Here is a 16,972-nt window from a genome sequence, read left to right on the forward strand (position 1 = left end):
TTTGTTCATTCCTCTTTAGTTACTCACCCAAGACCTTGGTTTTTTTCTTAGGTCTTCTTCGTTTTTAGTGAAGGTCAATTAATCCGCGTCGGTAAGTACTTAAAAATAACGCTAGTTTAATTGGCGGTTCACACAAGGTCCGAATTAACATGTAGATTTGGTTAAACGAGGATTTTTTTCCGTTTATATGTTTATCGCATAATCAACAGATAGCCGTGTTTGCACAGTTTGGAGGCTAAATATGAAAGCGAAACAAATTCGTCGTTGTGTGCATATAGACTTTTTTATCTGATTGGTTCTGCAGTCGAAGTAACACGGAAGTCTGTGTAAACGTCGATGGATTTGCCGGGTTTTTGATATTTATGGCTTGACGTTCTTAGGCACCTGAAAAATTAACGTTTGGCGCCTACGACACGAGATCGCTATCGGATTAAAATTGTTGGGGTTATATTAGAGATTACAAGTTGCGTTATAGTATGTCGTGACTTTCATGTAAAATCTTTGAATCGTTAATTATTTTATTTCGTTTGGCAAGCGTGGCTGACATTTGGAACGACTGGGAGCATTGTGTGAAATGTCATTTGCATATAAAAAATGATGGTACAAGTGATATTTTAATAGTTGACTTGTTACCAGCGGAACGAACTAATGTAGCAATATATTCTCGAAAGATCGTGCGGTTTGTTGATGCTGGGGGCCTATCAAGGTCCCAAATTTATTTAATGCATTGCTGTGTTGACGTAGGTCTAGAACGTTTGATGAATAAAGTTATTACATTCTTAGACACACTGTCATCAGTTTCTGGTAAATTTTTCTTTAGATTTTATTTAAGTTGTCTTTTCTTGTACAAACACATCTGCTGCTAGCTTTCTCAATTATTTGGAAATACAATTCTAAAAGTAGCAAGAAATATGGAAAGTTATTAGTTTTAATTGTATTTTATCAGTTTTGTTAGTGGTTTCTACTTTATTTAGATCATGTAATTTTCATTTTCCACGTATTTTTAACATATATTCACAGAGACGTCAGAAAGAGAATCTGAAATGGGAGATCTATTCTATCACACTACAGAAGTCATGGAACGTCAAGAAAGTAGTTAACTGTTCAACTGATGGACCCTATTACAATATTTCACTAGTTTACATTGAACAAACAGAAGATTAACGTTTTGGGGGGACAATCACTTTCTTAAATTTTAAGCTTCCTCAACTTTTCAAATTGTTTGCCTTTTTGCCAACAATTTTCGTCTCGTATCTGCTCTTTCTAATCGTCATTTTCGTCATACAAAAATCCTCCTTTTTACCTTTTTACTTGCCAAGAGTAATTTGGCAAATGGCTAATTTCATGTTTCCTCGACGTTTTAAAGTTTCTAAAATAAAAAAATGTGGGTTTCCCATTTCCATATGTCGATAAACTTATAAACTTTCCTGAAATGAAATTTTAGGTGTATTTTAAAAATATCACGTAGGTGACTACTTTCATATTTTCTTAAACGTTTCATGGCCCCGAGATACCTATTTATCTCGTTTTTGTCTCTCCGTCTGTCTGTCTGTCTGTCTTCTGCCATCTGTGTTAAATTCTATTTAACAGATAATGTCCAAAAACTTCTACACCGGCTGTCATCAAATCTTAGACCTATGTTATGAATATCGTGTAGATGGTATCAACTGGATAATGTCATATCAAAATCTCGTTACACAAGTCCTATTTACACTTATTACTGATTTTATGCATACCTATAGAAAAATTAAAATTTTACAACTGAAAAAACCGGTTGCTTTAAAATTTTCCACACTTTTTAAGGTTATCGTGAACACCGTAAAGCACTAATTTGAATTCATCTGTTCATCCTTTCCAAAAACTTGATAACGTCACCTTAAAATTTTATCAAGTAATTTTGTTAATAATTACAAAACAACTTGTTTTTGTTGAAATTTTGATTTAGTGATTACAAAACAACTATTAAAATTTGTTTGTAAATGTAAAATGTAATGTCTATATACAGTTTAAAAAACATGGTCGAAGGCTCCTTCCCTGAGGTACAGTTCAACAAATCCTGCTTTTTAAAAAATTTACATATATAGAAACTGATTTTGTGACATTTTATTTGCAAACAAATTACAAAAATATAGATAGTAACAGTGACAGTGTAATGGAATGGTGTACTTACTGGTCGTTTTTCGATAAGGGCACGGAAGGTCTGGGTCAACCACTATTTCCAGCTCGCCTCTTCTGTAACAAAAAAAAACTGCTTCAATCTCTCTTCGGCGACGGTCGAAAACTCGAAATCCGGTCTCCGGCGTGGCGTCGGTGCGGATGTCACGAATTAACCCCTGTCCCAGGAAACCCTTATCGCGATTTCCGGCACGCCAAAATTTGTATCTTACAATTCATCAACCACAAGTGCAAGAGAATGCTACTTCGTCAAATTTAAATTGCTTTTACTAAGAAAATTCTAACCAGACGTCATCAAATTATTAGTGGAGATGATTGAACCAATTTTGGTTAGCGTTTTACCATCTACACAATATTTCTACCATATATCAATACAAACTATGACAACAATCAGTGCAGTAATTTCAGAGATTCTCTTTAATAAAAATCGACACAGATGACAGACCGACAGACGGAAACGCGGGGCCTACTTTTTCGTACTTTTCGTATTCATTTATCGATTTTAGAAAAACAGAATTTATTTTTCGTTCCGAGTCAACAATAATTATGACAATAAAATATAAATAGTAACTACGAGTGGTAAATAAATCACGGTAATCACATGTTGAATCATCATAATCCGCTACTCAGGATACGACCAGTGGCGTAACATTTGCATTCTGAAATGTGTGAATTCTAAAAAATCCTCAAAAATCGTTTCTCTTCTATATGTTTTTCATTTGTTATGACATTGATGCCTGTTCTATTACTCATTCTGCTATAAAAAAAATTCTGCTTCCCTCTGTCCATCAATATCTTCCTTTTAATGCTTCTTTTTTATTCACCATATTTTTTCGTCTTATGCTCGCAAATTAGGCCCATTCTCTTTAGTTTTGCTTGAGTAATAAAAAGAAAGCTTTTTCGAAGTTCAAATTTTTTTGGGCTTACGTTAACAATTGTTTCTAAAAATTCTTTCTTGTTAGTGGAAACCTGACACGAACATTTTACTTTTTCAGTAACGATTAATTTTGTGGAAAAATGTTTGATTCACCAAAATCTCAAACTTTGGACGTTCTATCTATTTTAATAAATTCTGGGTATTTTTTTGCCACACAATTTCTACTTCATACCCATAAACTACCCAAAATTTTCTTTAAATACATTTCTGTCTTCTTTGGATTTTGAGTTGTTTTTCTGGTACAAACACATGTGCTACCAGCTTGTTCAATTATTTGGAAAGGAAATTCTAAAAGTACTCGTAGCAAGAAAAATCTAAAGTTATTAGTTTTAATTGTGTTTATTCAGTTTTTGAGTGATACTTTATTTAGTTCATGTAATTTTCATTTTCTACGTATTTTAACACACTTTCACAAGTATAAGGAAGACCTATCATGCTATAGGAGTCGTGAAGAAAACATGAAAGTAGCCGGCTGTTAGTTGGATGGACTCAATTTGATTTTAATTGCACTTAAAAAAACCGTATTGTGAGCTATATTTTCTTAATTTGAAAGAAAATAAGGAAAAACAAGCATGATTGAAATCAGTAATTTTTTAACTTAATTTAAATCGTGTTTAAATCGGGCCAATCTTGCCTCCTACCATCCCAACTGTTTGTATTCTTATTTTCTTCAGTTTACTTTTGTGTTTTTTTTTCGTTCTCTTCTAGTGTGGATGTTTTCATAAGTAAATAGGTTACATGTACACATATAACTCTTGTGTTCGAAAATTTTCATAAACTTTTAAATTTGTTTTTGTTAATTTTTACTGTTTCATAATACATAAAAGGGACAACACTTCGTTATGCATATTTTGTATTGATTCTGGTTTTCGAATTTAGCCGGATTTTTGTTCCATCAATCAAAAAATGTTTTCTTCTTCAAGAATGTTTCTCCCGGGGTTTTTTGCAGTCCCTAAATTTTTCATTTATCTACTATATCTTCTCTTCTGTTCACCACTGTGTATTTTTCTACTGCACAAGATTATTTTCACTTCAGCCTGATTTTAAGCTTCTTCAACTGTTTAAGCTGCTTTGCCATCTATTTTCACTGTCTCGATACACTTCTTTTTTATCTATTCGTGTCTTCGTTTTTAGCCAAAAATCCTCCTTTTTAATTGCTAAAAGTAATTTGGCGAATGGCTATTTCATGTTTCCTCGACGTTTAAAAACTGATAAAAATAGTCGAAAGTAATTTCCCTCTCTGAACTACAGCTCAACAAATCCTGCTTTTCTAAAAATTTGTGCAAGAGAATGTTATTTTATCAAATTTAAATCACTTTTATTAAAAATTCTAAGGAGACGTCATCAAATTATTGGTGTGGATGAAATGCTAACCAATTTTGGTTAGCGTTTTACAATCTACAGAATATTCCTACCATACATTTAAAATTTGACAGCAATCAGTGCTATAATTTCAGAGATTATTTGTTTAATAAAAATCGAGATAGACGACAAACCGACAAACGGAAACACGGACCTACTTTTTCGTACTCTAGGGATCATGGAACGTCTAGAAACACGAAACCATTCATTCGTCGGATTGACCCTGGTACAATATGTACTTGTTTCGCTTATGCTCGGGAAGTAAAAAATGAATGAATCAATTTATTTTTTTGATTAAATAAAAAATGGTTTATCTAATTTTTCCAAAATTCGATAAATATAGTGTAATAACATATAAAACATTATAGTTATCTAATAAAATTTGCAGAATTTTTTATAAATTATGATCTAAGAAATTTGACTTATTCTAATCTGCTCCAGGGGCGAGGAAATTTCTGCATAAATCACTTTAAAAATTTCTTTTTGTTTTCTTCGCTTACAATCCTGATTCTAATATCGATGTAGGTTTTCTTTCCACATGTACTCGTATTTGCTTTATTAAAATGACTTGACAATTTTGGTTCTAATTCTTATGTTTTTGTATAAATGTGCTGTTTTTGTTAACTTTCGCTGTTCATCGCTATTTTAATACATGTTTAATTTTATATCTAATGTGCCTTCTACTTTCAAAGATTTTCTTAAAATGTTCTAAATCTACTTTATACGATTCATCTTAAACCAATCTCCGAATTCCTTTCTGCAGTGTATTTTCCCCGTTTGTAGATGTCTTTTCTTTGTAAAATCCTTCCTTTGCCACTTTTTCCATTTCTGAAAGACCTCTTGATCTTTTCCCCTTAACCAGGTACCTCTAGACCCAGATTTGGTTGTTTTTTCGAAATCATTAACTGATTAAAACGAAGTGTTTACATGCATTTTTTATTTATTTTTTAAATAACGAAATCATGTACTTTTACAATGTTTGATTTAGGACAAAATTTTAATTTTTTCTTGGATTATAGATGCAGATATACTAAAGATTTCAAAATTTATTTTTCCTTTTGAGTCAACAATAATTATCACAATCGAATCTAAATAGTAAGTACGAGTAGTAAAGAAATCACGGTAATCACAGCTTGAATCATCGTAATCTGCCACTCAGGGTAGGACCAGTGGCGTATCATTTGCATTCTGAAATGTGGGGACTCTAAAAAATCCTCAAAATTTGTTTCTCTTCTAAATCGACACGAACACTTTTACTTTTTCAACAATGATTAATTATGTGGAAAAAATGTTTGAATCACCAAAATCTCAAATTTTAGAGGTTTCATCTATTTTAACAAATACTAATCCCATTAAAAAAAGTATAACACAAACTTAAATGCATTTCCCCCGAAACCAGAAGTGAAAAGACTGGTGTTAGTTGTTATGCAAATTATGTAAAATGACTTTGGTTTTAATGGTCCTGTAAATGTTAAAAAAAGGAGGTGAGCCCAGTTGGTAAACACTGATTGTACTACTTTTTCTACATACGATTTTGTTGTTTCTATTTCTTTGGCCTTAACCTTTACAAGTGCTTCTTGTATCTTTCCAGTCCATAAAATATTTTTTCTTTTATTTCAACCCAATTTATTTAATAGTCGCCTACATGCAAGTGAATAATATGAATATTCGAACTTATTTAAACTGTTGCATATTTTTTCCACAACTTCCGCAGTTCAGCTTCAACTGACCAGCAATGTTTGCAATTTACTACATCTCATGTCGTCGTTAATTGTTTCTCTTCACAATAGTTGACTTAGTTTCCGAAACTATTCTACTTATTGTCAGAGTTCAACCTTGTTTGTCTCTTAACACCTAACAGTTTGTCTCCATTAAACCAGAATAATATAACGCAGTCAAACAATGTGGGCCTTTAAACTGATCCTTGAGTAGCCCGGCCGGTGAAATTACTAATACTAATCACTAATCAGCCTCCTCTAGCCGTACCCATGCATTAATTAATAAATTAATAAAATTCCTGCATCCTGACTCACTCACAATCAACGAATCGCAAAATCAGGCAATTAAAATGTGTGTTGGGGTTAAAGCTGAAATTTTCATACTAATAAGAAAATTTCAAAACTGCAAGCATATCAAGATTACCTTAAATTTATTTATTCAAATAACAATATCGCACTCGGTACGCGTTAATTAAGCAAACGTGTTCTTAGCCCCAGAACTGTCAGTCAAGGTCCCAGATCCGTGGATAAGTCAATTTAAATTGTAAAAACCTTAATAATCGCGTTAATTATGACGTCGACGATAAAAAATAATAAAGAAAAGATGCTAATCTCCAGATACCGATCATAATGAGAGTCATTGACTTTTTTCCAGTCTGGATCCAGTTATGATTGTTATTATTGTAAATCAGAGTTTTTGCAGTCCCAAAAAGCGCCTTGACATTTCCTACCGGTTTCGAGGAGGGCGTTGGCAACTGTCAATGTGTTTGTTCAAAGCAGCTCTAAAATCTCTTCAAATGAACAGTTAGCTTCGTGAAGAAATACTCGAGGAAATTGGCTGACCTTACGGTATCCAATATTGAAATTGTGTTCTTATTTCACAAACGAGGATTCTAACCTAAAAAGCATGGACACTGGTGCTCGGCAAATTGCCGGTAATGTTGAGGTATTAATAGGATTTAACGGTGAAGCTTGGTGAGTTCGTTAAAATGGAAGTAATGTGGTATGCATTTTTAGAGGAAGAGGTGACGGCTAGTTTGTAGGTTAGCCGAGACGATAAATCACCGTGTGAAAGTTATTCGAATTTTTTCGGATGGTTGAAAGTAAGATGTGACGCGGTTGGGAAAGATCGTTGTTCGGTAGTACGGTGGATGCGATGTTTAATTTCTGATTAAAAGCGACACTCGGTGAGAAAAGTACTTCATTTCCTCACTAGTAAGGGGACCACACTACAGTTACAAAGGAACTGCCAGTGGGTTCTAGAAGATACAAACGGGGTGGTCATTATGTCTCCACTCTCATTATACATCGACAATCAAGTCATCTACATTGTTACTCAATTTAAACTAACCAATCGGAGACACGATTTTTATAAATGCTAGACGTTGAATGAATCGAGTGTTGCAGTCATTGCAGTCGAGGTTATAGATAGCACTAATATTGTATTAGCAGCAAGGTGAAAGAGTGATAGTTTGTTAAATTGTTAGTAGCCACTGAATCACTACGTATATCTGTTAGTACGTTAAAATAAACACTTTTTACAAACAGATGATGCAAAAAATGGGCTTATTATATTGTATGTACATACGACCTAGAACTCTGTGTTGAATTTATTCTATTCTGTATTATTCTTTCAGTCTAATAACAAAATTAACATTTTTGCTATCAGGATTTCCAAAATTTTACTTTACAGGTTTTGTCAAAAACAACTGGTAAATTACCAGTCTGTATATTATTATCTCTATTCATTAATGAATAACACATGAATTTGATTAAAATGTATTTAACGATCCCCAGTTGCTTGCTCAAATATCGAAAGTGTCAAATATTGTTTAAATACCACCCTACATGGTCTTTGTACTTTCTGGTTAGCAAAAATTCTGTTCAATTTTTAATCTGATTATGAAACAAATATTTAAAAACTAAAATTTCTATCAAAAAGACCATGATTCTGAAAATATGGCATATTATATGGCATATTTTATGACTGTGGTAGCAAAAAACAAACCCACATCTAAAATAGTAATGACACATTTTATACTATTAAAATTTACTAAAAGAAAGTATTGAAAAACGAAAGTTAAAGGACAGTGACTATTTCAAAAAGGGAAAAAAGTTGAATTTACAAAGTTTTCTAAGAAATGAAAACATTACATTGTAAAATTAAAATCAGGCGAAGTGAGCTATTCCAAATGATGAAGCTTAGATGTGTATACATCAAAAATCCATGGCTGTCTGTCTTTGATCGTGTGATTTATTGAATCTTGACACATCATAATTCTGAAAAAAATTGGTCTAAAAAGTTTAGGCAGTACTTCCCTGGCTGTTAGAAATGTGACGACTGCATGCCTATTGTTTTTTCTTGCACATTTGAGATATGATTTATTCAGCAAAATTTTGAGGTGACGTCATCAATTTTTTAAGGCGGATGAGCAAATACATTTTGAGTAAAAATTTAATATGCCTATGATAACTTTAAAACGTCTCCAAGATTTCAAAGTATTCGATTTTGTACTTCCTGATTAAATCAATAAAATAAATTCACGCATTCATTAATTTTTTTGAGTCACCCTGTATATGCGAATTCAAAAAAATATGAATGGAATAATGTCACAAGTACAGACTCATCATATCTTGTACATTTTAGATAGGACTTATTCAGCAAAATTTTGGGGTGACGTCATCAATTTTTTAGAGGGAATGAGCAAATACATTTTGATCAAAAATTTACCATGCTTATGATAACTTTAAAATATCTCCAAGATTTCAAAGCATTTGGTTTTGTAGTTTCTGTTTTAATCAATAAAAATACATTGACGCATTCATTTGGTTTTTGAGTCACCTTGTATATGCAAATCCAAAAAATATGAATGGAAAGATAAATTACAAGCACAGACTCATCATATTTTGTACATTTTAGATGGGTTTCATTCGGCAAACTTGTGAGCTGACGTCATCAATTTTTTAGAGGGGATAAGTAAATATATTGTGATTAAAATTTTATCATGCTTATCATAACTGTAAACCATCTGCAAGATTTCAAAGTATTCGGTTTGGTAGATTCCAAATTAAATGTCAAAATGTTGTTTCCTAATTATGTTTTTTTTTTTCAAAAATCTGGACGCTTCGGGTAAAATCTCAATTCGGAGTCATAAACTACATGTGTAAGACTATGTTATTTGATATTATTTGATACAATTTAAAACCCATTTACTATGTACAATTTTGAAGTGACGTCATCGCATTTGTGGTGGGGATGATTAGACAAATTTTGGTTAGCGTTTTACCATCTACATACATGATATTCCTAATATAAATACAAAATTTGACAACAATCGGCCCAGTACTTTCGGAAATTATCTGTCTAATAAAAATCCGGGACGGCAGACAGACGGAAACGGGAGACCTATTCTTCGTCCTCTAGGGGTCTTGCTCGGTTGAGAAAATGTAAAAGCACAGAGTCGCCGACGGACTCGATTACAATACTTCCTTTGTTTACGCTCGGGAAGTAAAAATGATGTGATTATATATTACTGTGATAGCAAAAAAAAAAACACACATCAACATGCTGAGTGACGAATTTTATAAACTATAAAACTAAAATTTATTTTAAGGCCAGTTTTAAATATAAACCATCACGTTTCTCTGTATAACGCGAGGCCACTTTTTTAACAATTTATTACGAATTCTTTTTAAAAATAAAAAAATCCACTGTTTTAGTAAATTTTGGAACGCGGTTTTCACCACTGTTTTCACCTCACAAAACTTTACAAGTCGCACCAAAAACATTGTCGATTTTTTTTGTCGGAAATGAGTCTAAAAGGCAACTACTTCGACACCTGTTTTTACTGTTTTTTTATAGTGAAAACTACGTTCCGAAATTTCCCAAACAATTGAGATCCTATTTTTAAGCATGTGTGATGAAAAATTTCAAGAACACAGAAAAAAATGGTTATTTCGACAGAATTTCCCTCGCCCTTGGAGTACGGTCCAACAAATAGCGCTTCTTTGAAAAATTGTAGCAATTGATTTTGCGATTTTTCTTTAGTGGTCATATCTATAAAATAAAAAACAGCGACGTAAAAAACACTCCAGCAGCCCCTACACCGTGGGTGTGTAAAATCCAAGGGGGGCGATCAATACAATGTACTGTGAATAACACGTTTAACTTCGAGTCTGTATGTTTATATTTCGAAAAAATTTGATTAAAAGCACGTTCAAGATGAAAATTGATTGATAATATGGGCAATTCTGTATCAATTACGAATTTAACTCGTTACAATGGAAATTTGAAATTTAACACCCTTTAAATTTAATAAGTTTTTACAAAATTGCCCCTTTAAACAGAGGAGAGGAACGGTCCGAATATTACTTTGGGTTAGGAGTTCATTACTACAAAAATAAACATTTTATTATTATTAAATATAGGCGGGCGTGATTTTTTGTCTACAAACCAGATATCCCCACCACATTTAGAGAAAAGTACTATATTAAAAGAAAGAGAACTGGACATGAATCAGGTTCATGTCACTGTCATGTCCAGTTTTTTTTTTTTAATGAAATAACAAATATAGGAGTAGGTATACTATTTTATGAACTTTAAGTTATGTTTATTATACAACATTTTGAGGGGCTGTCTTCACGTTGTTGGTGGTGATGATTGAAGAAATTTCGATTATCGTTTCACCATCTACATTATACTCCTCATATACATACAAAAACAATCGGTTAGTAGTTTCGGAAATTGTCTGCCTAATAACCAAATTTCGGCATCGTGGAAGTGATGCACACTGCCGTCCGATCGCCTGCGCTATTGCAGTCGTGGCCTACAACTTCGGGAATTCTTAATAACAATTACTTTTTCTAGGTTTTCCTCAGTTATACGAGTTCTCCTAGATGTTAAAATCAAGGTTCAGAGCAGTTATGAATATCAAAAGTACCTAAAATAACTACTTATTTTTCGCTAAGGTAAAGAAAAGCTACGAGTCTTCTGGCAATTTTAATTATTAAAAATGTATAAAACTATAACAAAATAAACATTAGACTCTGCAAAGTAAGTACATATGTATTATAAATTTTTGTAAATATTAATTTTAATTTTAAAAAAGTTATCTTCTTTTGCATAAAAAATTAATTAAATCACCCTTTCTTTTTGGGATGGACTTTTCTATTTTACAACATTTATTTTTAAGATTTTCCTCTTTTAGACGGTAATCGCTTGCGCTCTGTAAAATCGTTCGTGCTACAGCCGCACTAGTTAGGTATTTTGCTTTCAAGGTATCAGCCAATAATTTATTGCCTTTAGCACACAGTTTTTTGTTAATATTCACTTGATCTTTATATTGATCTTGTGCAATTTTTAAATTACTTTCTAAAACGTTAGTGTCGATTTGTTTGAATTTATTTTTGTGTCCATTTCCTTCCTTTCACGCTTCAACTTCGCGTAAGTAATCCTTGACGAACTTAAAATTCATGATTTATTCCAGAAAAGTACGAAAAAGCCAGAGCTTTTCAAAATTTAGTACTGAATAGCTAAATAATATCTACGAAAAAAGCAAAGATTTGCCAAATCATGTCCACATAGCTAAAAAGGCTAACGAATCTGAACTCTGTAAAATGCTTTAAAAATTAAAAATGACTGTTCAACATCTCAATTTTCGTGATGATCTTAATTAGATAAACCCTGATTGATTCCCCATCACCTCCGTTGTGCCTAACTCTGGTCATGAAACTTGGACAAAACATGAAATTGCTTGTCGCCCGATGGACTCGATTACAATACTTCCTTAACTTACGCTCGGGCAGTAAAAAGATGTCGATAACCTTAAAAAACTGCCCTATAGGAAAGTTATGGTCAGATTATACTTATTTAAAATTTCAAAGCAATAGGTCTGTTAATAATGGAGATATTACATTCAGAAGATGTATTGACAATACTTGTAGAATATTGGAAAAGGAGAATCATCAACAATTTAGTATCTGCTTCAAAATAATTAAGAAACAATTAAATTTTTAAGAAAAAAAGATACTAGCTCATAGGGGATCAAACCTGACACCTTCGCGTTATTAGCATGCACTTAACCCTCTTGAGTACATCGCTTGTTGAACGGTTTTTTTTGCGAAAATCGGTATGGTCAAGGTAAAAAAGTCAAACCGGATTCATAAACCACGAGTACAGGAGTATGTTATTTTATAAAATTTAAATAGCATTTACCACGCGGTATTTTACGGTAGCGACAATGTAGAGAAAACATGAAACTAGCCATTTGCCAAAAGGATCTTATTATAATACTTCCTTGGATTACGCTCGGGTAGTAAAAATGGAAAATCTTCACTTCAAAAAAAAAAAAATGTGCTGCTTCGAAAGCGTTAAATTTTTGCTCATAAACAACCGTATAATATATATTTCGCAGTTCTTGTACTCAATTTATAAAAATTTTTGAAACCTAAAAATTGTAGCGAGGATTCAATTTTGATTTTTCTTAATTTCTATCGATCTATTGGTAAGACTCGAATACGTGTTTATCTTATATTAATATGCAACGGATTAAATAAATAAATAAAAAGAAAAAATGTAAAATTGTTGACAAAAAAAATTGGAGGAATATAGGTGGTAGAGAATGAAGTTCTTTTGCTTGTCATCGTGTAATAGTACGAGAAATATGTAAACCTTATTTTAAAAATCTGAAAATTAAAACATAATTCGTATTTTTATAGAAATACAAAGTCAAAAATTTTGAAATTTTAAAAATGTTGAAAGTGGAAACATTTAAAATATAACAAATCGAAGACTTCCTATATCATATTGTGTAGAGCTTCCAGAATTTGCAATATTTGGAAATTAGTACATCAGTAATTGTGTGTATCCATGGGCACCAAGAATGTGACAAAATACTTTCTCCGCGTTTTGCATACAGTACTTTTGCCAACAATCGAAGGAAACCACTTGCACACGAGTCATAAATTTGCAATCATCCCTAAATAAACCACACAAAACGCAAATTATAATTTTAAATGCGCTGCATACTCAATCGCTCTTTTGCAATTCTGATTAAACTGGAAGACAAATTACCTCTTGCATATGTCAGAATCGGTACTACAATAATTATGACGGTCTATTTTATTATTTTATTTCCTGGTTAAAAATCGTTTCTATGAGTAACTTTCTTTACTCTCGCTAATCCTTCAACGTTTGCAGCGCTCTAAATTTAAAACTGGGTTAGTAATGCATCTTGCAATAACAATCACAAAGCTTATGGTTTCTAAGCCATAAACTTTCGGATGATTACATGGTCTTAAAATTAGAAGGCTCAATAAAGCGTTGCGTGGAAAAATGTAGGCAAATACAGAAACAGCAAAAAATTTCGGAAAAAAAAAGTAGAACACTGTCTTTTAGAAGGTATATTTTGTATGCATATTTAAATAAAATCCGCGACTTAGTAAAAGTAACGCAGTAACACAACAACACAAGGTAGTTCTCACCAAAATCCAAGACCAGAAGCCAGTTATTTCAAAGAGCCTAATTTTAGCACTTTATGTAACCTCTCCAAGCTAAGTTTTCCTCTCATCTCACTAATTACCCTGTTTGTGAAACTAATTACGTTTAAATTTCGAGTAGGATTACATCTCCTATCTTTTCTCTTTAAAAATGCTCAAACATAAAACCACTACTTAACCTTAATTTTACGATGCCAATGTTCGACGAGATTATCATTAATTACCATCATATCAGCGCAAAACCCACCAAACGTGAGCCGTCACTCCTCGCCGTCAATTCATTAGGTAAACCACGAAGTGACGAAAATAATTACGCACAAGTAAAAGTTCACAACAACACTGCCATCTTAATCGCCATTTTTAAACCGAAATTAGCATAGTGAGCAAATCCCCATTACCATGAATAAAAAATAAAGGTCGCTTATTATAAATACCCTCATGTCTTGTTGTGCAAGCAATAATGACCCATCGGGAATTACGGTCAAGTACCAACCAAAAACCGATAGTAGCGTGATGACAAAACTTACCATTTTTAATTACGATGATAGCAACCGGTTTAAGCGATTTTGCCTATTGGATTTGCCGGATATCATTGCACATGTGGGAAGGCAAGACCTTGCTCTAAATTATTTAAAAGGCGTGGTGACGATTTTCCACACAAGCACGTTGCTAAGAACGCACAACTCGTATTGTTTTTATTTCCTTATTTATTTATTCGGATTTGGCACGCTATGCGCACGGGCACGCAGGCCGTAAATCACCACCAACGATGCAACGGGTTTTTTGGAGAAAATCGACGCTGCAAGGCCCCGGACCTCGCCTATTCTGGACTTCCCGCAGTGATCGAGGAAAAATCGTGGTTGAACCCCTTATCTCAAATTCGTCAACTCCACACATCTTCCTCATAGAAAGCGCATCGTGTGCCACGCATCCTCCAGCTTTCTCGACTCTCGCTACATTTACATAACCCAAACATTCATTTTTCAGCTTTGTAACAAGTAAAATTGGAAGTACGCCCGCGAATGCAGTTACTCGTGCCACGACTTGTCCTTATTCCCCGCGAATATCTCTTCCTTATATAGAAACCGGTCTGCAGGATGTTAGACATCTTGCATACGAATTTTTTACAACGTTTCCGCAGCACATCTGCACAAAAAGCGCGCTATTTTTAGACCGAAGATCACGAATTGCATAATTCGACCAGTTTAAGATCAATCCAGTTGGCAGGGTGACGTGGCCGCCTACGACCAGAAGAAATCGAAATGACAATAGGTGTGTCCGAGACAAATGGGTTGCGACAAGCGCCAGACAAAGTATATGTAAACGTTTTGTTGATGGAGTTTTGGCAACGGTTGCAGGTTTAATCTGGGACGGGATTCATTAACCTTTTTATTTGTTTTCCGTTTTTGAATATTTTTCTATGCAACAGGAGAGAAAACTCATTTGCATGTCTGTCGGTAACTGTAAGGTGAACTGGTGAACATGAAAACGGTGTGTAGGAACCATTTAACGGTTGAGAAAGGTTTTGGCTGGGAACATATTGCACCCATACGATAGTAGACCTTCAATACGGCATAATGCTTCCTCATTTCTTCAATAGTGAGGCCAAAAACTGCACAGACGCGTCGCAAAAGACACGCTTTCTTTAGAACATGCTTCCTACTAAACAATTCACTGTGTTCTTTCTTAACACTAGCTTTATGGGCACATATTCCTGTTATAAAAGCATCTTTTATATCATAAATGGGTGTTGATAAGGCGACTCGGTACAACTTTCGCGCTACTGAGACTGACATCAAGTAGACACCTCCCGTTAGATACCATGGGTCGATCTCCTCAGGATATACATGATGTGGCTTCCACCATCGCCTATTAGACCCTTGAACTCCGTCGCAAACCAAGTAACCCATTAGCAGTTCCGTGGGGTACTTTTTCACTGACAACACTTCATTGATGTTGTTGATGCTGACCAAACTATCGTCATCACTTTTCAAAATATACATATAATTCCGGCAAAAGGAAGCTATTTGTAACATCACCATTGACTTTAAGGTACGGTTTGCGTTACTATCGACGAAACTTGCTTGGATTATGTCCCCATAAATTTCTTTTTCTGAAGAAATTTGCGCCTAACGGAAGCAGAAGTTAGATGAAGGACGACGAGCGCTACTTTCATACCTGGAGGATCTTATTTTGGGTCTGACCAAGTAAAAAATACACATTTCGGTCTTCCTGCTTCCAGGTTCTCCGAATGGTGATTCTAGATTCCGAACTGGAGGGCTCGGAATGCACTATTACCACAAGAAGAGACGGCTCTTGGCAGAATCTTGGTGGTAAGGTGGTGAAGTTTCGAACGACGTTGTAAGTGATTTTTCCGATGGAGTGGACATTTGCATTTAAAAAATCTATTTATTGTAGGGGTTAGAACGAGATTACGTTTCAAGACAAGATTTACCATTTGTTTTACCATTTATGATCATTGTCCTTATTTTGTAGTAAACTGTAAACGTCGTAGCTATTACAAGAATGCAGATTAGATTATATCTCTTCATTGGAAATTATTGTTTGTTCCAATGTCAAAGTGACTTCAATTAAGTGGAAGCGTACGTGATTTATTTAGTTGTTAGTAGCTTGACAGGATTAGTTTTATCTTTATGCTAAATTAATAGAACAATGAAATGTTATACATGCGTTAATCTAAATTCTTTTGTGATATATTGACCCCAGGACTTCCTTTGTACATCACAAGGTTGGAATTAGTGCAATTAATCCATGACCTGTTTGGCCATCTGAAATACCGAGCGATCAAATAAGAACATTTACTTGATGTTGTCGTAAAAATCGTCCTGCAATTTCTAAAATGAAAAATACGAAAGAAAATGTAAGTATCAAATGGTTCATCGACTTCAAGAAGTTAAAAGTTGAAGCGCTTAATACTTATAAGTTGTAAAAGTTAGCCCACTAACTAAAGACTTTTTTTAATAAGGTTTTGAAATTCAACCTGTGGTTAGAAAATAAAATTAAGAATACGTAGATGGCAGTGGCGGCTCCTCAGAGGAGGCAGGGGAGGCTGAGCCTCCTCTATTTTTTGGAGCTGAGCTTCCTCTAATTTTTTTCGATGAAAGAATTTATATTTTTGTAGACATTTGTTATTTTTCAGAATATTTTCTTGGATTTCATTTACTTTCATCATATATCAGGTTAAATTGTCGGAAAAATTTATATTTGCGCCCTCACAATCATAATTCACATTCACACCACTCCGCGTTTGGTTTCAGCGGCA

The 16,972-nt window shown here is 33.7% G+C and overlaps 1 protein-coding gene and 1 long non-coding RNA gene across 5 annotated transcripts in view; one reads left to right on the forward strand and one right to left on the reverse strand.

Moving 5' to 3' along the window:
* LOC135142419 (uncharacterized) overlaps positions 1-16,972 on the reverse strand; it is a 101,471-nt gene that overhangs the window by 53,386 nt on the left and 31,113 nt on the right. For 2 of the 4 annotated variants that reach the window (XM_064074132.1, XM_064074134.1), the window contains exon 2: positions 2,171-2,232. The exons of 1 other annotated variant lie outside the window; for it this stretch is intronic. The gene's annotated coding sequence lies outside the window, so the exon portion shown is untranslated. Of the gene's footprint in view, positions 1-2,170; positions 2,233-13,674; positions 13,754-16,972 lie in introns of those variants that run through there. One more of the 4 variants, XM_064074133.1, reaches the window with a different exon arrangement.
* LOC135142424 (uncharacterized) lies at positions 19-16,268 on the forward strand. The gene is made up of 3 exons (XR_010282522.1): positions 19-91; positions 15,932-16,050; positions 16,108-16,268. It is a non-coding gene; the product is annotated as an uncharacterized LOC135142424 (long non-coding RNA).

The sequence above is a fragment of the Zophobas morio genome, unplaced genomic scaffold, assembly GCF_036711695.1.
Source record: "Zophobas morio isolate AGI-343-1 ecotype UQ-CSIRO unplaced genomic scaffold, CSIRO_AGI_Zmor_V1 ptg000046l, whole genome shotgun sequence".
NCBI lineage: Eukaryota > Metazoa > Arthropoda > Insecta > Coleoptera > Tenebrionidae > Zophobas > Zophobas morio.